The sequence below is a fragment of the Cervus canadensis genome, chromosome 21 (genome assembly GCF_019320065.1).
Source record: "Cervus canadensis isolate Bull #8, Minnesota chromosome 21, ASM1932006v1, whole genome shotgun sequence".
Taxonomy (NCBI): Eukaryota; Metazoa; Chordata; class Mammalia; order Artiodactyla; family Cervidae; genus Cervus; species Cervus canadensis.
This window is the reverse complement of record NC_057406.1, coordinates 50,948,057-50,976,055: the sequence shown is the minus strand read 5'-3', so window position 1 is coordinate 50,976,055 and position 27,999 is coordinate 50,948,057. Positions and strand designations below refer to the sequence as shown.

At 41.7% G+C, this 27,999-nt stretch overlaps 1 long non-coding RNA gene across 3 annotated transcripts in view; it reads left to right on the top strand.

Annotated features, from left to right (window-relative positions):
• Positions 1–27,999, top strand: part of LOC122423545 — a 149,003-nt gene that overhangs the window by 75,698 nt on the left and 45,306 nt on the right. The window contains exon 3 of one of the 3 annotated variants that reach the window (XR_006264172.1): positions 9,225–10,351. The exons of the other annotated variants lie outside the window; for them this stretch is intronic. This is a non-coding gene — a long non-coding RNA (uncharacterized LOC122423545). Of the gene's footprint in view, positions 1–9,224; positions 10,352–27,999 lie in introns of those variants that run through there. 3 annotated transcript variants of the gene reach the window in all.

Here is a 27,999-nt window from a genome sequence, read left to right as displayed (position 1 = left end):
TTTTGAGTTTATTTTTGTGTATGGTGTTAGAAAGTGTTCTAGTTTCATTCTTTTACAAGTGGTTGACCAGTTTTCCCCGCACCACTTGTTAAAGAGTGGTGCTTTTTTTCCATTGTATATCCTTGCCTCCTTTGTCGAAGATAAGGTGTCCATAGGTATTTGGATTTATCTCTGGGCTTTCTATTTTGTTCCATTGATCTATATTTCTGTCTTTGTGCCAGTACCATACTGTCTTGATGACTGTGGCTTTGTAGTATAGCCTGAAGTCAGGCAGGTTAATTCCTCCAGTTCCATTCTTCTTTTTCAAGGTTGCTTTGGCTATTCGAGGTTTTTTGTATTTCCATACAAATTGTGAAATTATTTGTTCTAGTTCTATGAAAAATACCATTGGTAGCTTGATAGGGGTTGCATTGAATCTATAGATTGCTTTGGGTAGTATAGTCATTTTCACAATATTGATTCTTCTAATCCATGAACATGGTATATTCCGCCATCTGTTTGTGTCCTCTTTGATTTCTTTCACCAGTGTATAGTTTTCTATATTTAGGTCTTTTGTTTCTTTAGGTAGATATATTCCTAAGTATTTTATTCTTTTTGTTGCAATGGTGAATGGTATTGTTTCCTTAATTTCTCTTTCTATTTTCTCATTGTTAGTGTATAGGGATGCAAGGGATTTCTGTGTGTTAATTTTATATCCTGCAACTTTACTATATTCATTGATTAGCTCTAGTAATTTTCTGGTAGAGTCTTTAGGGTTTTCTATGTAGAGATCATGTCATCTGCAAACAGTGAGCATTTTATTTCCTCTTTTCCTATCTGGATTCCTTTTATTTCTTTTTCTGCTCTGATTGCTGTGGCCAAAACTTCCAAAACTATGTTGAATAGTAGTGGTAGTAGTGGTGAGAGTGGGCACCCTTGCCTTGTTCCTGACTTTAGGGGAAATGCTTTCACTTTTTCACCATTGAGGATAATGTTTGCTGTGGGTTTGTCATATATAGCTTTTATTGTGTTGAGGTATGTTCCTTCTATTCCTGCTTTCTGGAGAGTTTTTGTTATAAAATGGATGTTGAATTTTGTCAAAGACTCTTTCTGCATCTATTGAGATAATCATATGGTTTTTATCTTTCCATTTGTTTGTGGTGTATTACATTGATTGATTTGTGGATATTAAAGAATCCTTGCATTCCTGGGATAAAGCCTACTTGGTCCTGATGTATGATCTTTTAAATATGCTGTTGGATTCTGTTTGCTAGAATTTTGTTAAGGATTTTTGCATCTATGTTCATCAGTGATATTGGCCTGTAGTTTTCTTTTTTTTTTTTGTGGCATCTTTGTCTGGTTTTGGAATTAGGGTGATGGTGGCCTCATAGAATGAGTTTGGAAGTTTACCTTCTTCTGCAGTTTCCTGGAAGAGTTTGAGTAAGATAGGTGTTAGCTCTTCTCTAAATTTTTGGTAGAATTCAGCTTTGAAGCCATCTGGTCCTGGGCTTTTGTTTCCTGGAAGATTTCTGATTACAGTTTCAATTTCTATGCTTGTGATGGGCATGTTAAGATCTTCTATTTCTTCCTGGTTCAGTTTTGGAAAGTTATACTTTTCTAAGAATTTGTCCATTTCTTCCAGGTTGTCCATTTTATTGGCATATAGCTGCTGTCAGTAGTCTCTTATAATCCTTTGTATTTCTGTGTTGTCTGTTGTGATCTCTCCATTTTCATTTCTAATTTTGTTGATTTGATTCTTCTCCCTTTGTTTCTTGATGAGTCTGGCTAATGGTTTGTCAATTTTATTTATCTTTAAAAAAAAACAGGTTTTAGCTTTATTGATTTTTGCTATGATTTTATGCTATTTTTATGATTTTTTCTTTTGAATTTATTTCTGCCCTAATTTTTAAGATTTCTTTCCTTCTACTAACCCTGGGGTTATTCACTTCTTCTTTCTCTAGTTGCTTTAGGTGTAGAGTTAGGTTATTTATTTGACTTTTTTCTTGTTTCTTGAGGTAAGCCTGTAATGGTATGAACTTTCCCCTTAGCACTGCTTTTACAGTGTCCCATAGGTTTTGGGTTGTTGTGTTTTCATTTTCATTAGTTTCTATGCATATTTTGATTTCTTTTTTGATTTCTTCTATGATTTGTTGGTTATTCAGAAGCGTGTTATTTAGCCTCCATATGTTTGAATTTTTAATAGTTTTTTTTCCTGTAATTGAGATCTAATCTTACTGCATTGTGGTCAGAAAAGATGACTGGAATGATTTCAATTTTTTTGATTTTCCCAAGGCTAGATTTATGGCCCAGGATGTGATCTATTCTGGAGAAGGTTCCATGTGCACTTGAGAAAAAGGTGAAATTGATTGTTTTGGGGTGAAATGTCCTATAGATACCAATTAGGTCTAGTTGGTCCATTGTGTCATTTAAAGTTTGTATTTCCTTTTTAACTTTCTATTTAGTTGATCTGTCTATAGGTGTGAGTGGGGTATTAAAATCTCCCACTATTATTGTGTTATTGTTAATTTCCCCTTTCATACTTGTTAGCATTTGCCTTACATATTGCAGTGCTCCTATGTTGGGTGCATATATATTTATAATTGTTATATCTTCTCAGATTGATCTTTTGATCATTATGTAGTGTCCTTCTTTGTCTCTTTTCACAGCCTCTATTTTAAAGTCTATTTTATCTGATATGAGTATTGTGACTCCTGCTTTCTTTTGGTCTCCGTTTGCGTGAAATATTTTTTTTCCAGCCCTTTACTTTTAGTCTGTATGTGTCCCTTGTTTTGAGGTGGGTCTCTTGTGGACAGCATATATAGGGGCTCTTTAGATTTTTGATGCCCCAGGTTCCTTAATTTGTCAAACAGACCACAGAGAGAGCCCTGTGAGATCAGGGTTTGGGAAAGGGATAAATAGATGGTGGGTCATGATCAGCCTCATATACCATGGGAAAGATATTTTGTTCTTTAGAAAGTGTGTTTTATGTCTTTATTGTATATACAAATCATCTGGGAATTTTTTAATTAATTTGTATTGGAGTAGAGTTGCTTAACAATGTTGCATTAGTTTCCACTGTACAGTGAAATGAATCAGTTATATGTATACACATATCCTCTGTGTTTTGGATTTACTTCCTATTTGGGTCACCACAGAGCACCGAATAGAGTTCCCTGTGCTATACAGTATGCTCTCATTAGTTGTCTATTTTACGTGTGTGCCAAGTTGCTTCAGTTGTGTCCAACTCTATGCGACCTCATGGGCTGTAGCCAAAATCAAAATCAGCCTTTGATTTTCCATTTCTGACCATGATCATGGGATCAGTTGCCAGGCCCAAGATGATGGTAGTGATGAAGAAGGAGTTTTTGGAGTCTCAATTGACCCCATGAGCACTTGGGACCTTGCCTCAGCTGACAGGTGGCATGTTCCTCTTGCAGTGTGTGTTGCTTTGGTTAAAAGCAACAAATATACCTTTCGTTAAAATAACAAGGAGGGATTAGTTTGCTATTTTTGCCTTAAATAAACCAAACCCAAGTGGCATGAGGAGAAAAAATACTGGAATATCATAAATCTAAACCAAATTTCTTATCAGCTGAGCAGAAGTAAACTCCAGGAGTTGGTGATGGACAGGGAGGCCGGGCGTGCTGCAGTCCATGGGGTCGCAAAGAGTGACATGACAGAGCAACTGAACTGAGCAGAAATTAGGAAAGGACACCATTCTGTGCAGTGGACCTTAGTAGATACAGATATTGAAGTAGACCTTTATATAGAGCTTTTATTTGTTTGTGACCTAGAGTAGAGGTCTGAGCTTGAGAAAAAGTTATGGAATCATACAGGGGTTGTAAGAAAGTCTTGAGAGTGGATTAGATGATGAAAAGTGGGGAAAAGAAATGAGGGCTGAGACTGGAACTCAGAGGGATAATATTTTAGGGACACGAAAGGAGAGAGAAACTGAGAAGGCATGTGACCAAGAAAGGTGAGAAAGAGGCAGGAGCTGACAGTTGTGGAGGAGCAAGAGGAGGAGACCAGATGATCTGTTCTCTGGTTTTGAATATTTTCAATCAACGGATGAGAACCCAGAGGGTCAGTCAGCAGAATCTTATAGAAATATATATTGTATACTATCTATGGTGAAACAGATCACCAGCCCAGGTGGCATGCATGAGACAAGTGCTCGGGCCTGGTGCACTGGGAAGACCCAGAGGAATCGGGTGGAGAGGGAGGTGGGAGGGGGGATCGGGATGGGGAATACGTGTAAATCTATGGCTGATTCATATCAATGTATGACAAAACCCACTGAAATGTTGTGAAGTAATTAGCCTCCAACTAATAAAAAAAAAAAAAAAAGTTCAATAACAAGTCAAAAAAAAAAAAAAAAGAAATATATATTTAAAAAAATTGCAGATAGTAGGGTTGATAACTAGCCAAAACTTATGGCCTCCCACTTCTCACTTTCCTTGGTGCTTCCTAATTGTGGTGGGAAGTACCCAATCCACAGGCCGACTTTTGAGTTTAAATTTCAAGTTAACCATGGATGAATTGTGTGACCTAGGCCAAGTTCCTTATCCTCACTTCTCCTTAGTATTCCTAAGTTAAAATAAGGACAAATATGGGACTTTCCTGGTGGTCCAGTGGTTAAGACTCTGCTCTCTTAATGCAAGGGGCCCGGGTTCAATCCCTGGTCAGAGAAGTAGATCCCATGTTCTGCAACTAAGACCCAGCACAGCCAAATAAATTTTAAAAAATGGGGACAGTCGTATATCTGCTCCTAGAGTTCATTGTGAGGGATAAGGGCCACAAAACAAAGTTCTTGGAATGTGCCTGTCCCCCATCAAATGGCTGATGACCGTTAGCATGACTGTTAGCAATGTTTAAAGGAGGTTATGGGTTTCAACAGGATGGAGAGTCGAGTTGGCATAAAATAGTAAAGAAAGACAAAAAGAAATGTACTAAGGATGCTCATTTAATTTGATAACTAGGACCATTCGGTAACTTTAGCAAAAGTAGGTTTTCAAGAGTCATAGAGCTCAAACTAGGTTGCTGAGACTCAAGGAGGTGAGAGAATGTGAGGCCTTGGCTCCATCATCTGCTATGTGACCTTGGGCAAGCTGTTTAACCTCTCTGGATCAGTCTCCTGAGCCATAAAGCAAGAGGAGAAGGAGACCGGATGACCTATTATCTGTTTTTGAGTATTTTCAATCAACCGATGCAAACCCAGAGGGTCAGTCAGCAGAATGTTATAGAAATATATATTTTTAAAAAATTGCAGATAGTAGGGTTGATAACTAGCCAAAACTTATGGCCTCCCACTTCTCATTTTCCTTGGGGCTGCTCCTTTCAGAGCAAGATACGTACATGATCTGATAGACTATAGCCCACCAGGTTCCTCCGTCCATGGAATTCTCCAGGCAGGAATACTGGAGTGGGTAGCCATTCCCTTCTCCAGGAGATCTCCCCAAACCAGGGATTGATCCTAGGTCTCCTGCATTGCAGGCAGATTCTTTACCATCTGAGCCACCAGGGAAACCCCACATGTATGCCAGTATAGATGTAAGTGCAGACAAGAGTATGTGTCTGTCCATGCACACAAACACATACACACACATGTGCAAACACAAGTCATGCTGTCCAGAGATCCCTATGACAAGACTGCATGTAAGCAGATTGTGCCACAGACCACAGAGTCAAGCACCGCTTACTAAAAACCTACCATGTTCTGGATGTTCTGCTAGGTGTTGGTGGGGGAAGGGGGACGCATGGATAAATCTGTCAATGTGATTATCCTTGAAGATCTTATAATTTAGTAGAGACATTAGGAATTTATCAAAGGGCAATGAGTTCTATGACACAGTTCAAATATTTATTAAATGCTGACTCTGCACCAAGCACCATGCTGGGGACAGGGGAACAACAGTGAGGAAAGTCAGGGGAGTGTAAAGTTATTTCTAACAGTGAAGTCTTTCAGCTTTTTTATGAACCCTGGTGGCTCAGATGGTAAAAAATCTGCCCTGAAATGCAGGAGACCTGGGTTCAATCTCTGGGTCAGGAAGATCCCCTGGATAAGGAAATGGCAGCCCACTCCAGTATTCTTGCCTGAAGAATCCCATGGACAGAGGAGCCTGGTGGGCTACAGTCCATGGGGTCACAAAGAGTAGGACATGACTGAGTGACTGACACATTCACTTTCACACTGACTAAGGAAATGGCAACCCACTCCAGTACTCTTGTCTGGAAAATCCCATGGACGGAGGAGCCTGGTAGGCTGCAGTCCATGGGGTCGTGAAGAGTCAGACATGCCTGAGCGACTTCACTTTCACTTTTCACTTTTATGCATTGGAGAAGGAAATGGCAACCCACTCCAGTGTTCTTGCCTGGAGAATCCCAGGGATGGGCTCACACAGAGTTGGACATGACTGAAGTGACTTAGCAGTAGCAGCAGTAGCAATAGTAGCTGAGTGACCTTGACATTCAGCTGGGAGCTCACCGTCTGCTGGCGTCAGTCTTGGCAGTAGGTTAGGGATCACGGCCTGGAGAACTATAAGAAGGGTCAGGAAGGGGAGAGGGAGAGCTGGGGTCTTGTTCTCCTCACTCTCCCCACTTCACTGGCAAACCATAGTTCTCTCTTTTTCTAGAACTGAGAGTGAAGCGCTTCTCAGTCCCTAAACATGCCCCAGGAAGCTTCCTGTGACTGCTACCCCTCACCAGCATTCTGCTGGCACTGTGGGTGGCTTCAGCACAATCCACTGGCTGGAAAAGTCTCCCCAAGGTTGGAGACCCCTGTAGCATAGACCCCAGAGGCTTCCTGGAGAATAGTTATGTTTGCTCCTCCCAAGTATAATTGGGCTTCCCTGATAGCTCAGTTGGTAAAGAATCTGCCTGCAGTGCGGGAGGCCTGGGTTTGATCTCTGTGTTGGGAAGATCCCTTGGAGAAGGGAAAGGCTACCTACTCCAGTATTCTGGCCTGGAGAATTCCATGGACTGTGTAGTCCTGGGGTTGCAAAGAGTCGGACACAACTGAGCCACTTTCACTTTCCCAAGTATAATTAGGAGAGATGAAATGGCTTCAAAATGTCATTGTTCACTCAGATGTAGCTCACGTCAGTCTTCAGAATTGCCTCATAGCCCACCAGAGGTGGATGAAGCCTGACTGGGCCTTGCCCAGATAAGTTTGCATTTCCTGAAGGCTTTCTTGCTCTTTCTCTGCCATTTCCAAAGGCTCCCGTTCTTCTCACACTAAAACATGTGAGAAAACTCTCGGATTCTGACAGGACGCTTTCAGGCTACTTGCCCTCCTGAAGAAGCCATGGTTCCCACTGGAATCCTGAAAGCTTCTGCCCCATTCTCACCACTGTCTTGCAAAGAGCTTGGGGTGGGATCTGCCATCCACCCAGGCCTGGGTGAAAACCACTTTTCATGGGTTGACAGAAATCTCACTGGGCGGAGGAGGGGTGGAATTTTCAGTCGTTTGGCTTTTGGAGGGAAATGATGCAAACACAAACCCTGGGCTTAGTTCTTGGGAAATTCAGGAAGGGTCTCCCAGAAGGGGAGGGGAAGAAGGACGTTTGTCAACGTGCCCGTGCTCCCCGTGCTCACAGAAATGCTTCCTCCTTTGTTCCTACTGGACTCCGAAGAATACAGCTCTAGCACAAAGCCAAGGAGGCACTGGCAAGTAAAAGCAGCAGTGTTTTCTAATCTCCCTGGATCAAAACCACGCAAGTTTCGATTCTGTAAAGACTCTTCCTTAGCATGCTGGATTAGTCACATGGATTAATATAGCAAGTCGCCTTTACTCACAGCTTTGAGCTGGCCACCCTCCCTCTCTGGCCCCTCCCTCCCGCCCCCACCTCCCACCATTTAAATCCTGTGGAAGTCTGAGAGAACAAAAGGACTGGAATCTTCTATGAGTGCCCCGGCCATTGGGCCCATTGGCCCAGCCCCTCTGGAAGGTGGGCTCTTGTAATCTCTCAGTGTGCAAAGCGCTTGTTTGTCCCTCTGTGCCCCAGGGGAAACTCATGGTGTCTTGTGGGCCCTACATTCTGCATGATTTCCTGTGATTGAAAAGTTGCACGTTGCTGTCCTTCACATGGAAACCAGAGCAAAGACTGAATGAAAGCCAGTTAGGACATGTTGAGGGGTATTCGATAAGGCCCTTGGTTAGATAGGTATGCAAATGTTGGTCCCAGCCCTTTTTGGCCTGTTTGTCTTTCATAAACCCACACTTCCCTGTTTTCTGGGATAAGATCAGTCAGCCTATGTGTGATTCAACAACAGCCATGACAACAGCTAAAGTTTGTTGAACTTGACTATCTGCCAGGTATTGATTTAACACTTCACCTGAAGTATTCATTTCACCCTCAGAGAACCCCTCTGGGGCAGCATATTATCCTTTGCATTTCCCGACAGAGTAGCTGGCATCAGGGATGCTCAGCATCTGGATAGGGGCTTAGGCCACTGCTAAGTGGTGGGGCTGAAATAGCTCAGTCACTCTCCAGAGCCTAGGATCCTAAACTCTGCTGCTACTTTTTCATAGCTTGAAGCCAGTTTGTTTAAGCATTTTTTGGCTGCAGTGGGTCATCATGGCTACTTGTGGGCTTTCTCTAGTTGCAGTGAGTGGGGACTGCTCTCTGGTTGCGGTGCCCAGGTTTCTCACTGTACTGACTTCTCTCGTCGCAGAGCACAGGCTCTCGGGTGAGCAGGCTTTGGTATTTGTTGCACGTGGGCTCAGTAGTTGTGCTCCGAGGCTCTAGAGCACGGGCTCAGTAGTGGTGCACAGGCTTAGCTGCTCCGTGGCATGTGGGATGTGAACCCATATCCCCAGCCAAGGCAGATTCTTAACCACTGGGCCGCCAAGGGAAGCCCTCATTTAAGCTTTTTTACATCATTACCTTCAACAGTGAGATAAATACTTCTAGGCTGTGTTTTAAGTTTCTTACTTCAGAGCGAGGACATAAAATGGCAGTTTCTGTTCTGAGCCCACAGCACATAGTTCTTATCATTCAGAGGCTGGAAAGCCCTGACTGAAACCTTGTTGGACCAAACAACAGAGAGGGGGAAATGCCAGGAGGACAGGGGAGTGGCTAGGGAGGGGAGAGAAAGCAAAGTTGTGAAATGAATCAGCAGGTACAGTTACAATGGCATCTTGTCCTTGTCTGTCCGAATGTCACTGTGATGTGGGGAAGGGACTCGTTTTTGCTTTTTCTTACCTCTCTCTTGCACGGCATTCTCCTCCCTCCCTTTCCTTCCAGGGTGAGCATCCCTTCTTGTGCCTCCACCAATGTGATCTCCTCTTCAAACTGACCAGCAAGGAAGATTCTGCCCTCTCCAGGGAGCTTCTTGGCCTTGTTTATCAGAGCAGGGTGATGGGAGAGTGAAGAACCAGAAAGAAAAAAAAAAAAAGAATACAAAATGTATGCAGAGCAAGAGAAGAAGAAAAATGATGATGTCAAGGAGGGCAAGAAGAAAGGGCGAGGGAACTTATGATGCCATCTGGTGTGGAGGAGGGCTTTGGGGACTTGTGGGGGTACATGGGGAGAAGTGGTGGACTGTGTTGCAATATAGGAGAGAGCAGCAAGGGAAATGATGGGGCAGGAAGTTAGGGGGAAAGGCTTTTAAGGAATTTGTTGTGTGAGATGGTTAGTTAGCATCACTGTCTCAATGAACCTCTAAGAGATAGTGAAGGGAAGCCTGGTGTGCTGCAGTCCATGGGGTTGCAAAGAGTCGGACACAACAACAGCAATGAATCTAAACCTTCTTCCATCTTTCCTCAACATACTGGAATTAAAGATTTGTTTTAATCTTTTAGTCTGAACAATTTTTGGATACCAGTTAAATTTGATTTTACTAAGACTTCTCGGCATATCTGGGTAAGACGGGCTACAAGTGGGCTCCCCTTTTTGGAGGTTACACACCCCAGGAGGTTAAAATTCCCAGGTTGTGAACATGGGTGTTATCTTTTTCTTGGTCCAACTTCAGCCCCATCAGTAAAATATGTGGACCTGCCAGTTGTTTTTCCTTGGATATATAAGGGGTAGTAGCTCTGTTTATTCACTTTTTGTTCATAATGATATTTGCAGAGAGCCAACTCTATGCAAACCAGTAGTGAGCAAGGTATGGTCCCTGCCCTTGAAAGCTGGCTCCCCAGGGAAGGAAGCAGAAAAGAAACCACTAAAAGCCTGTAAACAACATCAGTACAGATTGTGAAAAGATCAATAAAGGAAATAAAATTGGAGCTACTTCCTGCAAAGGCAACATGACAGGAAAATAAGAATCTAGTTGTCTATAGAGCTCTGAAAAAAAAGTATGTTATGAATTTTCAGGGAAATGCCTCAGACATATATTTCTAATAAGATTTTCTCACATCTCTCTTTTTTAAAATTCAAGTATTCAGACAGATCAATAGAATTTCCCCAGTCTGAACAAAGGAGAGAAAATGGACTGAAAAAAAAAAAAAACAAAAACAATAACCCCCTGGGGAACACACAGGATGATAACCAACGGTGGCTGGAGTCCCTGAAGGAGAGGAGACAGAGTAACACAGAGAACTATTTGAAGAGATAATGACTGGAAATTCCCCAAATTTGGTGAAAGACATAAACCCTCATGTTCAAAAAGCTGAGAGAATCCCAAGTAGATAAACCCAAAGAAATCCAGGCTACAACACTTCCTAAAGAAATGTCTGAAAACACAAGATAAAATCAAGATATTGCATTAGCTGCCTTTAAAGTGCTGGTGTAAATTCTAAAAAGTGAAGATTTCGTGTCTTCAGGGCAGGGGAAAATATGACTGGAGAATCATATAGTGATAACTGGTCCTATAACTAGGATCCAGAAAGAAATATTTGGCACATTTATAAGAGTCTCACAGGGACTTCCCTTGTGGTCCAGTGGTTAAGACTCTGACCTCTCAATGCAGGGGGCTTAGGTTCAGTCCCTGGTTGCGGAACTAGGATCTCTCAGTCAATAAATAAACACATAAAACATCAGGATATTTTAAGAAGTGGGCACCTCACAGAAAAGAATTTAGTGAAGGGGCAGTATGCTGAGAAGTGGGGAGGATTTAGGCTCTATAACTTGAGGCATGAGGGAGTTAAGGTAAGGAGGCTGGAAGGCGGTGACTATTTCTAGGTGTTGTTACCAGCACCTGGTGGAAGTTGGAGCTGTCTGCTGACAGAAATTATAATGTAGAAGGACGTGCTGGAACTGTGATGAAATGCGGTGGGAGAATTAGACACTTTCTGTTCATCCCCTCAGTGTCTCAGGGCCTCCCACGATCCAAACCCAACTGGGAGCCAAAAGAAGAGGAAGGCTGGTGATACACTCAGTGGAGACATGCCTCTTGTGGCACAGATCTTGCCAGAAGAGAGAAGAAAGTAATTGTAGGTGGGACGGAGGTAAATAGAGAATAACCAGCACCCTGTATGTTGAAGTTGAATGGTTCCATGAAGACCTATAAGACCTTCTAGAACTAACACGCAAAAAGATGTCCTTTTCATTCTAGGGAACTGGAATGCAAAAGTAGGAAGTCAAGAAACACCTGCAGTAACAGGCAAATTTGGCCTTGGAGTACAGAATGAAGCAGGGCAAAGGCTAATAGAGTTTTGCCAAGAGAATGCTCTGGTCATAGCAAATGCCCTCTTCCAACAACACAAGAGAAGACTCTACACATGGACATCACCAGATGGCTAACACCAAAATCAGATTGATTATATCCTTTGCAGCCAAAGATGGAGAAGTTCTATACAGTCAGCAAAAACAAGACCGGGGGCTGAATGTGGCTCAGATCATGAACTTCATATTGCCAAATTCAGGCTTAAATTGAAAAAAGTGGGGAAAACCACTAGACCATTCGGCTATGACCTAAATAAAATTCCTTATGATTATACAGTGGAAGTGAGAAATATATTTAAGGGACTAGATCTGATAGACAGAGGGCCTGATGAACTATGGACAGAGGTTCATGATATTGTACAGGAGACAGGGATCAAGACCATGCCCAAGAAAAAGAAATGCAAAAAGGCAAAATGGTTGTCTGAGGAGGCCTTACAAATAGCTGTGAAAGAAGAGAAGCAAAAAGCAAAGGAGAAAAGGAAAGATATTTGCATTTGAGTGCAGAGTTCCAAAGAATAGCAAGGAGAGATAAGAAAGCCTTCTCCAGTGATCAATGCAAAGAAATAGAGGAAAACAATGAAATGGGAAAGACTAGAGATCTCTTCAAGAAAATTAGAGATAACAAGGGAACATTTCATGCAAAGATGGGCTCAATAAAGGACAGAGATGGTATGGACCTAATAGAAGCAGAAGATATTAAGAAGAGCTGGCAAGAATACACAGAAGAACTATTCATGATCCAGATAACCATGATGGCATGATCACGTACCTAGAGCCAGACATCCTGGAATGTGAAGTCAACTGGGCCTTAGGAAGCATCACTACAGACAAAGTTAGTGGAGGTGATGGAATTCCAGTGGAGCTATTTCAAATCCTAAAAGATGATGCTGTGAAAGTGCTGCACTCAATATGTCAGCAAATTTGGAAAACTCAGCAGTAGCCACAGGACTGGAAAAGGTCAGTTTTCATTCCAATCCCAAGAAAGGCAATGCCAAAGAATGCTCAAACTACCACACAATTACACTCACCTCACATGCTAGTGAAGTAATGCTCAAAATTCTCCAAACCAGGCTTCAGCAATATGTGAACAGTGAACTTCCAGATGTTCAAGCTGGTTTTAGAAAAGGCAGAAGAACCAGAGATCAAATTGCCAACATCTGCTGGATTATCGAAAAAGCAAGAGAGTTCCAGAAAAACATTTATTTCTGCTTTATTGACAATGCCAAAGCCTTTGACTGTGTGGATCACAATAAACTGTGGAAAATTCTGAAAGGTATGGGAATATCAGACCACCTGACCTGCCTCTTGAGAAATCTGTATGCAGGTCAGGAAGCAACAGTTAGAACTGAACATGGAACAACAGCCTGGTTCCAAATAGGAAAAGGAGTACGTCAAGGCTGTATATTGTCACCCTGCTTATTTAACTTCTATGCAGAGTACATCGTGAGAAATTCTGGGCTGGAGGAAGCACAAACTGGAATCAAGATTGCTGGGAGAAATATCAATAACCTCAGATATGCAGATAACACCACCCTTATGGCAGAAAGTGAAGAAGAACTAAAGAGCCTCTTGATGAAAGTGAAAGAGGAGAGTGAAAAAGTTGGCTTAAAACTCAACATTTAGAAAACTAAGATCATGGCATCTGGTCCCATCACTTCATGGGAAATAGATGGGGAGACAGTGGAAACAGTGGCAGACTTTATTGTTTTGGGCTCTAAAATCACTGTGGATGGTGACTGCAGCCATGAAATTAAAAGATGCTTACTCCTTGGAAGGAAAGTTATGACCAACCTAGACAGCATATTAAAAAGCGGAGACATTACTTTGCCAACAAAGGTCCGTCTGGTCAAGGCTATGGTTTTTCCAGTAGTCATGTATGGATGTGAGAGGTGGACTGTGAAGAAAGCTGAGCGCCGAAAAGTTGATGCTTTTGAACTGTGGTGTTGGAGAAGGCTCTTGAGAGTCCCTTGGACTGCAAGGAGATCCAACCAGTCCATTCTAAAGGAGATCAGTCCTGGGTGTTCATTGGAAGGACTGATGTTGAAGCTGAACCTCCAATACTCTGGCCACCTGATGCAAAGAGCTGACTCGTTTGAAAAGACCCTGATGCTGGGAAAGATTGAGGGCAGGAGGAGAAGGGGATGACAGAGGATGAGATGGCTGGATGGCATCACTGACTCAATGGACTTGAGTTTGGGTGAACTGGGAGTTGGTGATGGACAGGGAGGCCTGGAGTGCTGCAGTTTATGGGGTCACAAAGAGTCAGACGTGACTGAGAGACTGAACTGAACTGTATGTTGACTAAGGAGTGAGGACTTTTGGTGTCACTATTAATCAGCTGACTGAATTTGGAAAAGTCACCTGTATTCTTTGAGCTAAAATGTACTTCTCTGTTACATAAAGGCTTGAGATTAGAAAATCTTGAATATTATCTTTCAACTGTATGTCTTCTGTAGAAGTTCCTTGTCACTGCTGTTGGGTGCCATCTGGGTTTCAGTTATTCTAAAACTGAAGTATTTAAAGATTAAATACTTTCAGATGACAATAAATATTCTCTTACAACCCTGAACTTAATTGACTTTCTACTTCCTCCAGATTCACCAACTTCCCCCATCTCCTTAGGAGAACATTATGTCACCCACAGCATATTGTTATATGCTGGGTGTCTATTTTATCCATCTAGTTCTCTCACCAGTGAGTACTATGTTTTCCAAAAATCCATTGTCTTTTCTCTAACCTGTGTATACCAGTTGTATATGTACTGTGATCATGTTACAATTAAATATTACATGAGGGCAAAAGAGTTGTTTCTTTGAAAATACTACGTTGAATGCTTCAGAAACGGTTTTAAATTAGGCTTACAATTACTGATAGTCGTAAGAATCTAAGAGGAAATTACTAAATCTAGAATGAATTTGCATTTAGCTCATTCTGGAAGCATCCCACTCTACTTTAGGAAATGGAAACCAGAAACTGCAGGTAGGTAACTGTAGATGTGTATTATGAATGTAACCTATGCCAGAAAGAAAACTTGAAACTCCATCAGCTCTTAGACCCATGCTCAAAGAAAAGGCCTTGGCCCTACATCAAAAGTTTGGTTAACAGTATGCAGACATATGCAGATGTATGTTTTAAATAATAAAAACACACACACACACAATATATAGGAAGAATATTTGGATTTCTTGATTTTTTTTGATTAACTGATCATTTATTAGATATAATCGTTAGAAGGCTTGTACTATCCTTGATATTTAGCATGTTTTTCTCTGTAAGAAGTAACTGTCACTAAACTTACTTCATAAGCTATTTACTTCATTAATAGCAGCCTGTGGATTAAGACTTCACAGACTGTTAGCTAGTTAATACTTCTGAGTCTAGGCTAGTACCTTGTGAAATTAAACCATTTTCTTTGAAACTAATGCATTGTGTCTTAAGATTGTGAAACTGTGTTTATCCAAGAAATGCTGGGTAGCCTGGGGGTATGAGCTATGAAATGGAAAGATATTTGCTATTGAATGACTTGCTGTTATCTCTTGAGTGTTCAAATTCTATGGTTTCCTCTACACACAAATGCTTTTAAAAGTAACTCTTTTTTTTAGAAATGATGTGTGTACTCAGTTGTGTCTGACTCTTTGTGATACCATGGGCAGCATAGGATTTTCCTGGCAAGACTACTGGAGTGAGAGGCCGTTTCCTCCTCCAGGGGATCGTCCCAACGCAGGGACCAAGCTGACCTCTCTGGTGTCTCCTGCATTGGCAGGTGGAATCTTTCCCTCTGAACACCTGGAAAGCCTTTTTGAGAAGAAACAGTCCTTAGTTTATTTTCAGTGTGTATGAGAACTAAAATCCTTTGCTTGATATCTGGCTACTCCTTTGGAGACATAGCGTTGCTTTGTCATGATAAACAGTCACTTCAAATGTCAAATACAGTCTGCTGTCTCTCCTGGAAGTAACATGTTAGAAGATCTTTAAGACCTATCTCTCTACATGGTAGATGATGTGAGGTGATTGATGTAAGACTGGATTTGATAGGAGACTGGAAGGAGAAGGAGAACATGGAAGAAGGAAAGAGCTATGACTAGTTGACAGAGTTATTACAATTTATGGTTTTTTGAAAAAACCCATGTTCTGCAAAATCATATACAAAAATGGAAAAAATAAAGTTGAACTGATCATTCATAGCATATGCAGTTTTGGAAAGTTACAGAAATAGTAACAATTCTGACAAAAATACTGATGATGTTAAACGGATATGTTGAATTTCTGCTAAAGAACCAGAGCAGTAAATGCAACATTTTGAAAACCTTTTAATTTTTGTTTATTGCATCCCCAAAGTATGGGAAATTCCCTAGATGGCCAAACAGTACAAAGAACCATATGACCCATCAATCTCGCTACTGGCATATACCCTGAGAAAACTGTAATTCAAAAAGACACATGTACCTCAGTGTTCATCGCAGCATTATTTACAATAGCCAGGAAAGAACCTAGATGTACATCAGCAGATGAATGGATGAAGATGTGGCACATATATACAATGGAATATTGCTCAGCTATAAAAAATGAATGAAACTGGGTCATCTGTTCATATGGATGAACCTAGAGTCAGTTATACAGCGTGAAGTAAGTCAGAAAAAGAAAACCAAATATTGTATATTAACACATGCACATGTATTTATCTATATCATATGAAATCTAGAAAAATGATACAGATGAACCTATTTGCAGCACAGGAGTAGAGATGCAGATGTAGAGAATGGACTTGTGGACAGAGTGGGGGAGGGGAAGGTGGGACAAACCAAGAGAGTGGCTCTGAAATATATATACTCCCTTGTGTAAGTAACTAGCTAGTGAGAAGCTGCCATAGAGCACAGACCGCTCAGCTCAGCGGGGAGCGGATATATGTGTACTTACAGCGGGTTTATGTTGTTGTGCAGCAGGAACTAATACGACATTGTGAAGTAATTATACTCCAACTGAAAAAGAAGAGCGGGTTTCCAGACCCAGCAAGGTAGCCCCTTTTAACAGCGGAGATTTCTTAAAAAACTGGAAATAGAACTGCCATATGACCCAGCAATCCCACTCCTGGGCATACACACTGAGGAAACCAGATCTGAAAGAGACACGTGCACCCCAATGTTCATCACAGCACTGTTTATAATAGCCAGGACATGGAAGCAACCTAGATGCCCATCAGCAGATGAATGGATAAGGAAGCTGTGGTACATATACACCATGGGAATATTACTCAGCCGTTAAAAAGAATTCATTTGAATCAGTCCTAATGAGATGGATGAAACTGGAGCCCCTTATACAGAGTGAAGTAAGCCAGAAAGATAAAGAACATTACAGCATACTAACACATATATATGGAATTTAGAAAGATGGTAACGATAACCCTATATGCAAAACAGAAAAAGAGACACAGAAATACAGAACAGACTTTTGAACTCTGTGGGAGAAGGTGAGGGTGGGATATTTCAAAAGAACAGCATGTATACTATCTATGGTGAAACAGATCACCAGCCCAGGTGGGATGCATGAGACAAGTGCTCCGGCCTGGTGCACTGGGAAGACCCAGAGGAATCGGGTGGAGAGGGAGGTGGGAGGGGGGATCGGGATGGGGAATACGTGTAAATCTATGGCTGATTCATATCAATGTATGACAAAACCCACTGAAATGTTGTGAAGTAATTAGCCTCCAACTAATAAAAAAAAAATGCAAAAGCAGGGCATACTTTTTAACTTTTTTCTCCTTTTCAGATGCAAAAGAGAGCACATTGTGCAAGGTGTCTGCATCTTTCATTTTTCAGTTAATAATCTATCTTGAAGTTCTTTCCACATCAGTACTTTCCCTTTTTATTGCTAAATGTGACTTTTAAAGAATCTTTAGGTAGTTTAATGTCAGAAAATACAAGAAAGTGTTAAGGTTGCTAAATTTTGTAGGCAAGGGCAAATGCATCATGATCTGGGAGATTTGCACGATTCGCTCTGCAGGACGGAGCTACCGGTCAGACAGAGTGAGCAGGTGTGACGGTGGGTCCTCCGGAACTGGCTGTGTTCAGCTCTATCGCTGTGCTGTGCTTGGTCGCTCAGTCGTGTCTGACTCTGCGGCCCCATGGACTGTAGCCAACTAGGTCCCTCTGTCCATGGGGATTGTCCAGGTAAGAATACTGGAGGGGGTTGCCATTGCCTTCTCCACTTGACCGTCTGACCCACCAGGAAGCTCTACTAGGGCAAGTTAAATTCAGCTGCTTTTACTAGTGGTTCAAACATTAACACATGGGGAAAGCTAGATATGAAAAAAAAAATGTGATTTTCAAATGACTGCATTATATTGACCTCATCCCTTATTTACCAATGACAAATGAGCTAATTTTCTTTATAGAAATTCACATTGTAACAGGCCATATTTGAAGAATTCGAGTAATATTTAAATGTTTACCATGATCCATCTGCTTCACAGATTATGCTTTTCGAGGAGAAATTAACTTCTTATTCTATAAGGTATTAATAGCAAAATAACAGAATAGTGTTATTACATTTTTTGGCCAACATATTTGAGAATTCTTCACATAAAAGCAGGGGCTATAAGCTACATCTGGTGGGTGGCAATTTATTCCAGTATTGGAAAGATTAGATAGAAGCAATAATAATTGTAGGTAACATTTATTGACCATTTAGTGGTGTCATTAACTCTGCTTAGCACTTTGATATTTTATTTTAAGAACACACAGCTTGTCGACCACAGAGCTAAATTTTCAAACCAGAGTTTCATTTCAGAACCTCCTCTCACCCGAACACCAACTACTGCCTTCCGTAACTGTTGCATATGATGTGTGAGATCATTTTGTGCAGTCCCCGAAGAGACTGGGCTTTTCACAGGGATGTGATCAAGAAGACTTTATTCAAAAACCACAATTTTCATGCCAAGAAAGTCTTGCCCATCTTGAGATAAATGATACATTTATCCGTCTTTACTTCTAAGGGTAGATACTAATTGCTTTAGCTTTTCCATCCACTGCAACATGTGGATAATAATACTGTCATTTCTTAGAGGTTATCTTTAATAGTTTCAAATAAATTCTTCAATCAGTATTTGTAGCTGAGAAAATTTATGAAAAAATGTATTTGAAACAAGGAATTTAGCAAGCTATGCCTAACCCCAGTACCTCTTAACATTTCAGGCTTCATTTATGTAATTTAGGATTTGGAATATTCAGTTCAGTTCAGTTCAGTCACTGAGATGTGTCTGAATCTTTGTGATCCCATGGACTGCAGGACGCAGGCCTCCCTGTCCATCATCAACTCCTGGAGTTTACTCAAACTCATGCTCATTGAGTCTGTGATGTCATCCAAGCATCTGATCTTCTGTCGTCCCCTTCTTTTCCTGCCTTCAATCTTTCTTAGCATCAGGGGCTTTTCAAATGAGTCAACTCTTCGCATCAGGTGGCCAAAGTACTGGAGTTTCAGCTTCAGCATCAGTCCTTCCAATGAATATTCAGGACTGATTTCCTTTAGGATGGACTGGTTGGATCTCCTTGCAGTCCAAGGGACTCTCAGGAGTCTTCTCCAACACCACAGTTCAAAAGCATCAATTCTTTGGCGCTCAACTTTCTTTATAGTCCAACTCTCACATCCATACATGACTATTAGAAAAACCATAGCTTTGACTAGATGGACTTTTGTTGGTAAAGTAATGTCTCTGCTTTTTAATACGCTGTCTAGGTTGGTCATAACTTTCCTTCCAAGGAGTAAGCATCTATATTTCATGGCTGCAATCACCATCTGGAGTGATTTTGGAGTCACCAAAAATAAAGTCTGCCACTGTTTCCACTGTTTCCCCATCTATTTATCGTGAAGTGATGGGACCAGATACCATGATCTTAGTTTTCTGAATGTTGAGTTTTAAGCCAACTTTCTCACTTTCCTCTTTCACTTTCATCAAGAGGCTCTTCAGTTCTTCTTCACTTTCTGCCATAAGAGTGGTGTCATCTCTTGTCTGAGGTTATTAATATTTCTCCCTGCAATCTTGACTCCAGCTAGTGCTTCATCTAGCTGAGCATTTCTCATGATGTACTCTGCATATAAGTTAAATAAGCACCGTGACAATACACAGCCTTGACATACTCCTTCTCCTATTTGGAACCAGGCTGTTTTTCCATGTTCAGTTCTAACTGTTGCTTCCTGACCTGCATACAGATTTCTCAAGAGGCAGGTCAGGTGGTCTGGTATTCCCGTCTCTTGAAGAATTTCCCACAGTTTATTGTGATCCACACAGTCAAAGGCTTTGGCATTGTCAATAAAGCAGAAATAGATGCTTTCTGGAACTCTCTTGCTTTCTGATGACCCAGCAGATGTTGGCAATTTGATCTCTGGTTCTGCCTTTTCTAAAACCAGCTTGAACATCTGGAAGTTCACGGTTCATGTATTGCTGAAGCCTGGCTTGGAGAATTTTGAGCATTACTTCACTAGCGTGTGAGATGAGTGCAATTGTGTGGTAGTTTGAGCATTCTTTAGCACTGCCTTTCTTGGGATTGGAATGAGAACTGACATTTTCCAGTCCTGTGGCCACTGCTGAGTTTTCCAGATTTGCTGACATATTGAGTGCAGCACTTTCACAGTATCATCTTTTAGGATTTGAAATAGCTCCACTGGAATTCCATCACCTCCACTAGCTTTGTTTGTAGTGATCCTTCCTAAGGCCCAGTTGACTTCACATTCCAGGATGTCTGGCTCTAGGTGAGTGATCACACCATCGTGATTATCTGGGTTGTGAAGATCTTTTTTGTACAGTTCTTCTGTGTATTCTTGCCAGCTCTTCTTAATATCTTCTGCTCCTGTTAGGTCCATACCATTTCTGTCATTTATTGAGCCCATCTTTGCATGAAATGTTCCTTCGTTATCTCTAATTTTCTTGAAGAGATCTCTAGTCTTTCCCATTCCTTTGTTTCCCTCTATTTCTTTGCATTGATCAGTGAAGAAGGCTTTCCTATCTCTCCTTGCTATTCTTTGGAACTCTTCATTCAGATGCTTATATCTTACCTTTTCTCCTTTGCTTTTTGCTTCTCTTCTTTCACAGCTATTTGTAAGGCCTCCTCAGATCAACATTTTGCCTTTTTGCATTTCTTTTTCTTGGGCATGGTCTTGATCCCTATCTCCTGTACAATGTCATGAACCTCCATCCATAGTTCATCAGGAACTATGATGAACTATGATGAACTATCAGATCTAGTCCCTTAAATCTATTTCTCACTTCCACTGTATAATCATAAGGGATTTGATTTAGGTCATACCTGAATGGTCTAGTGGTTTTCCCTACGTTCTTCAATTTAAGCCTGAATCTGGCAATACGAAGTTCATGATCTGAGCCACAGTCAGCCCCTGGTCTTGTTTTTGCTGACTGTATAGAGCTTCTCCATCTTTGGCTGCAAAGAATATAATCAATCTGATTTTGGTGTTGGGTATCTGGTGATGTCCATGTGTAGTCTTCTCTTGTGTTGTTGGAAGAGGGTGTTTGGTATGACCAGAGCATTCTCTTGGCAAAACTCTATTAGCCTTTGCCCTGCTTCATTCTGTACTCCAAGGCCAAATTTGCCTGTTACTGCAGGTGTTTCTTGACTTCCTACTTTTGCATTCCAGTCCCCTATAATGAAAAGGACATCTTTTTTGGGTGTTAGTTCTAGAAGGCTTGTAGTTTTTCATAGAACCGTGCACCTTCAACTTCTCAGCATTACTCGTTGGGGCCTAGGTTTGGATTACTATGATATTTAAGGTTTGCCTTGGAAACGAACAGAGATCATTATGTTGCTTTTGAGATTGCATCCAAGTACTGCATTTTGGACTGTTTTGTTGACTATGATGGTTACTCCATTTCTTCTAAGGGATTCCTGCCCACAGTAGTAGATACAATGGTCATCTGAGTTAAATTCACCCATTTCAGTCCATTTTAGTTTGCTGAGTCCTAAAATGTCGACTTTCACTCTTGCCATCTCCTGTTTGACCACTACCAATTTGCCTTGATTCATGGACCTAACATGCCAGGTTCCTAGGCAATATTGCTCTTTATAGCATCAGACCTTGCTTCCATCACCAGTCACATCCACAACTGGGTGTTGTTTTTGCTTTGGCTCCATCCTTTCATTCTTTCAGGAGTTATTTCTCCACTGATCTGCAGTAGAATATTGGACACCTACTGACCTGGGGAGTTAATCTTTCAGTGTCCTTTTTGCCTATTCATACTGTTTTTGGGGTTCTAAGGGTAAGAATATTGAAGTGGTTTTGCCATTCCCTTCTCCAGTGGACCACATTTTGTCAGAACTCTCCACCATGACCCATTTGTCTTGGGTGGCCCTACACGGCATGGCTCATATTTTCATTGAGTTAGACAAGGCTGTAGTCCATGTGATTAGAATGGTTAGTTTTCTGTGATTGTGGTTTTCTCTCTCTCTGCTTGCTGATGGAGAAGGATAACAGGCTTATGGAAGCTTCCTGATGGGAGAGACTGACTGAGGGGGAAACTGGGTTTTGTTCTGATGGGTGGGGCCATGCTCAGTAAATCTTTAACCCAATTTTCTGTTGATGGGTAGAGCTGTGTTCCCTCCCTGCTATTTACTGGGGTCTGCCTGCAATATGGGAGACCTGGGTTCGATTCCTGGGTTGGGAAGATCCTCTGGAGAAGGAAATGGCAACCCACTCCAGTACCCTTGCCCAGAAAATCCCATGGACGGGGGAGCCCAGTAGACTACAGTCCATGGGCTCGCAAAGAGTCAGACACGACTGAGTGACTTCACAAACTATGGTGGCAGAGAAGGTAATGGCAACTCACTCCAGGACTCTCGCCTGGAAACTCCCATGGATGGAGGAGCCTGGTAGGCTGCAGTCTGTAGGGTCACTAAGAATCGGACACGACTGAGTGACTTCACTTTCACTTTTCACTTTCATGCATTGGAGAAGGAAATGGCAACCCACTCCAGTGTTCTTGCCTGGAGAATCCCAGGGACGGCGGAGCCTGGTGGGCTGCCGTCTATGGGGTTGCACAGAGTCAGACACGACTGAAGCGACTTAGCAGCAGCAGCAAACTATGGTGGAGATAATGAAGATAATGGTGACCTCCCTCTAGAGACCCATGCATGGACTGCCGCACTCAGTGCCCCCAACCCTGCAGCAGGCCACCACCGACCCACGCCTCCCGGAGATTCCCGGACACCCACAGGCAAGTCTGGGACAGTCTCCTGTGGAGTCACTGCTCCTTTCTCCTGGGACCTGGTGCACAAGTTTCTGTTGTGCCCTCCAAGAGACTATTTCCCAGTCCTGTGTAACTTCTGACAGCTCTGTGGTGGGGTTAGTGGTGACCTTCTCCAAGAGAGCTTATGCCATACCCAGGTCTGCTGCACCCAGAGCCCCTGCCCCTGCAGCAGGCCACTGCTGACCCTTACCTCTGCAGGAGACACTCAAACACAGTTCTGTCTCAGTCTCTGTGGGGTCCCTGGGTCCTGGTGCTCACAAGGTTTGTTTGAGCCCTCTGAGCTATTGGGATTATTTTTAGTAAACCTTTAATTTAATTAACTATAAATCCATTGACTAATTATATAGCTCCTTTCATGTATTTGAATCATATTATTTATAACAGTCATTTCAGGCAGGCCAATCTATGTTTAAATTTTTTCTGTGTTTACCATGGCCTTTAATCTTGGTTAATCTTTCAGTTTATTAAGGACATTTTAAAGTAAAATTTAAAGAAGCACATTTGCTTGGTATATCTTCTGATCCCTTGCATATCTTTTTTTTTTTTTTTTTCCCTTGCATATCTTAACAAAGCATTTTTTTTTCTGTTGTCTTCCCATATGAAAGTAAAATTATTTGGTGTTTGTAGATGATAATTCATTGTCTGTGGTATTTAAAATTGCATAAGAAGCAGGATACTAGCTTAATTCTGGTACTAAGGTGTATGGATGTCTGTTCTTTTTCTGTGAAAATGCTTGCATAGTTTTTCTTTATCCTTGAAATGAAAAACAGAATTTGCTATTATAAGCCTATATGACACCCTTAGAATTAATTTTATTGAAAACACAGTGAGTGCTTTGGTCTGAATTATCAGGATATTTTCATCTCTGGATCACTTTTACTTTATTTAATTAGTTAATTAATTTTGGCTGTGCTGGCTCTTAATTGCTGTGCGGGCTTATCTCTAGTTGTGGTGAGTGGGGGGCTGTTCTCTAGCTGCAGTTCACGGGGTTCTCACTATGGTCGCTTCTCTTGTTGTGGAGGAGCCAGGGCTCTGGGGTGTATAGGCTTCAGTAGCTGGGACTCCTGACTCTGGAGCACAGGTTCAAGGTTGTGGTGCCTGGGCTTAGTTGCTCCGTGTTGGGTGGAATCTTCCCAGACCAGGGATCGAACCAGTGTCTCCTGCACTGGCAGGCTAATTCTTTACCACTGAGGCACCAGGGAAGCTCTCATTTTTCTTAAATTATGTCTTTGCTCATTGCATGAATTTCAGTTGTTCTCTATTTTTATCTGCGAACTCCTTTATTTCTTAGGTGTAATTTGTGTTATTTGTCTTTATTGTCCTTACTTACTATTCACTGTTGGTTTTCATTTCTTTGTCCTTTTTCCCCCTCAGAATGGGTGCACTTTTCAGGTTTGCCCTGCATATCAGGATTCTTTCAAATACAACTAACAGAAGCCATGTCCAGGGTGGGGGCCCTGCCCTTGAGTTAGTAATGTAGTCTTGCATTCCAGAAGAAAATCACTATATCTGTGTGTTGTCACCATCCCCAGTGAACTCTTCTCTGAAGCCCCCAGCAGACTTCCCCTCAGGTCTCTTTGACTTTACCCAAGTCCCCCACTCTCCCCTGAACCAATCGTGGTAAAAGGAATGCGGTTCTCATTCACAGGGACTTCACCCTGAACTGAAGAATTGGACTCTTTCTGAGCTGTGGGTACTTGAATCAAAGGTGGTTTCTGTTTGCAGGGATCATGGTTTCTGTTTGTACCAGCGGTGTTTGCTGCACCTTCCTTGCTAGTGATTTGATTTTCTTGCAGTGTTGCTCATTCCATTTACTCATCCATTTACTTGATGTTGCTATTGGACATTTAATTTCTGTGGAATTGTTCCTTATCTCACTCTGCTCTGCTTTCTCTCTACTTAATGGATCTTTGCTGGTCATCCTGATGTTTTTAAACCACCTAATGCTCTTGTCCTTTCATCTTATTCTGTTCTTTTGCAGGTTCCTGTTTCATAAGGCTCTGTCTCGTATCCTGTTAAGGATGCCAAACAGTTTTCTAGAATTTCCAAAATGGTTGGTTGCAGGAGGTTTTTCTGAGCTTTTGGGATGATGCGTTCTCTTCCTCAGTTGGCTCTATTCTGTGTAACTGCTTATCCATTTATACATAGCATTGTATAAGTTCATAGTTTTTCATCTTTTTTAAAATTTGGCTGCACCTGGTGTTAGTTGTGGCACGTAGGATCTAGTTCCCTGAACAGGGATCAAATCCCGGCCCCCTGCTCTGGGAATGTAGTCAACCACCAGACCACCAGAGAAGTCCCTCATATTTTTTCATCTTTGAGTGGGCAGCAGTATATTTTCCTTGAGGCTTTCTAGAAGACACAGCACGTGCTTTGCTTCTGTTCGTTATCTACTTGGAAGTTATTTGATCTTTTTTAGGCTTGATGCTGGGAACTAGGTTCATAAGAGCCAAGTCTGTTCTCAGGGGATAGCCTACATCCTTACCCCAACCCTAACCCAACCCTAAGCCAGGCCTGCCTCTGCCTCTGTCTGGTGCTGTTCCTCCTGATACAGTGAGACCTCCCTCCCACTGCCTGATTATCTGGTACTCACGGATTATAAGAGGGTTACAGCTCCAGTAAGCACTGTTACCAGGAAACTTTTCTTTGGCCTGACACCTGATGTGCAGGGTCTGCATCTTCTGGGATAGACTGTACAATCGCCACTCTCCCCTGCACATCCAGGCAGGGCTCTGGCGCAGGGAGTGGAGTACACGCCTCGCCTCAAGGATCAGTGTCTACAATATGTACAGGAGGCTCTGCCTTTTAAATTTTTTTATTTCTATTTTTGGCCACAAACCCTTGTTCACTGGGCCAGGAGATAGACAGGGGCAGAGGAAAAAGTCTCTTTCCTATTTTCCAATCAGCTTGGACTCCTTTGCTAATTATTCAGAGATTGGATATGGCACTGATGACTGTTCTCATTCCATCTCATCTGGATATAAATGCCTCTTAAAATCTAGCTTAGGGTGTCTCTGAGGCTTAGATTTGAACAAAAAGTGAAGAGAGGCTGCACCTGGATTGATGGCTAGACATTCACATTCTTCTAATAATGTTTCTCTCTCTCTCTGTCTCTGGGTACCTGATCCCTCACTCTTCTCTTTCTCTTCTCTTCAGCTTTCTCTTGCTGCTTGCACTTAGACAATCATGGACCTCCCTAAATGTGCCTGTATCCCCTGGATCCACCAGAATTTTCCAGCCATTTGATTTATTCCCTGTGTCTGGATTTCAGATTTCTGAGAATGGAGTGTCTGAGTGGTCCAATTTGACCCAGAATTTATCTAAACACCTGTGGGGTGTGTGTGTGTGTGTGTGTGTGTGTGTGTGTCTGTGTGTGTGTGTGTCTGTGTGTGTGTGTCTGTGTGTGTGTGTGAGACATGGTACTAGGCTGTGGGTAGTTCCCTTTCTCTAAGCAGGGGTTGACATATTTATTATTGATTGAAATGAATGAAATAGGCAAAAACCTGAGGTTCCCAGTAGAGGAAAGGGACGGTGTGCTCATTGCCACCTACTAAGCCTTCACTGCTCAGCCCATACACAGAAGTCTTCAGAATTCTCAAGTGGAATTCTGCATGGAGGGATTCAGTGTCCACTGGCCAACCCTCTGGCATCATCATGGCCATCGCAGCAGCTGCTCCCTTTGTGCCATGAAAACACAGCCTCAAGAAGTTTGAATTAGATTAGCTCTCATCTTTGTGGATGAGTGAGGAGGACTTCTTTATCTCGATCCAAGATGCAGCTGCCCCCACCCCTCTTTATTGTGTAACAAAGATGAAAATGGCTGAAAACAACTTAATTTTACACAGATATAGGAGAGCCTTCAGATGCATGGCCTGTCCCTGTTTTGATTGCATCAGCTGACATCTGGTAACGTGCATGAGCTTGGCCACTGGTCTGGGTTCAAAGATGACAAACATAAAAATCTTTTTTCTGTATATATACATGCAGGACATGTGGCTAGACTAATTGGTAGTGCTTATTATGGTAACGTCAATAAATTTGTACTATTAAAGCTAGCAGCCCTGGAGAAAAATGTTGGACTTTTCCCCCATGTTTCAATTCAAGCATTACTAAAAATTCTGGCTTCTGAAATACCATTAAAAGGCATGTCAGGAGGTATTCCTAGGCTGACTGTATTGCTTCTTTTAAGATTATTCAACTACATAATTCCTTTTGTAAATATTCTTTAGGAAATGGAGAACTGTGTCCACAGTCTAATTTTTAGAAAAATAATTGATTTTAGCATACTTCTCTTTTTAAAGCAATTCTTTAATTTCAATTTCCTGAATTATTTTTATCTCAGGGTAAAAAGAAGTCAAACTGAATTGATTTTGTGATTCAAAGGCCTATGTAGAAATAAACTAAAAGAGGATATTAAATATCTCAATTTCTGTGGGAAGACTTTGTGTGTACTTGGTATAGAAGAGTTTTGCTTTCCTTTGTGAACATTAGAAATTTTAAATTTTGTTAATCACATTGGCAGCAACATTTTTCCTTTGAAAATAGATCATTCCATTTGGATTTGTACTAAAACTCTAACATGTACATATTTTCTTTTTCTTTTTTTCAATGTTACAACATCTCCAACAGGCCCTCACAATGCTCTGCATCCTGGATGTGGAGTGAAAGTTGTAAACAGGGTAAACAGGCAGAGGGTTCTTGAACAGTACCCTTGAATTACCCCCTGCACTTGTCTGGTTATTTTCGTTCTGACATCTGGAAGGGCAGCAGAGACCTGGCGACAGGACAATGAGGTTTTCCTATCAGCGCTGACCCTCAGAAACTGACGTCATCTCTGTAATTTAATCCAGTCCCATTGTCTCTGCATGTTGTAGCTTCTGTCATGGGGTTTTGTTTAAGAATAGATTTGTTTTTCTAGAAAGAGAGAGAGGGAAATGCATATGTAATCTTTGAATTTTTTTTAACTTAAAAAAGAGCTTGGATTTTTTTTTTTTTTTTGTCATTTACAAGCTCTCTGATTAACTTGCTTAAACTTCTTAGAGAGTGTATATGATGAGGTCATGAAGCTATACTTGAGCAGATTGGAGGACTAGAGGTTGTGCCTATAGGGCACCTACTACAGTGCTTATTTAACTTATATGCAGAGTACATCATGTGAAATGC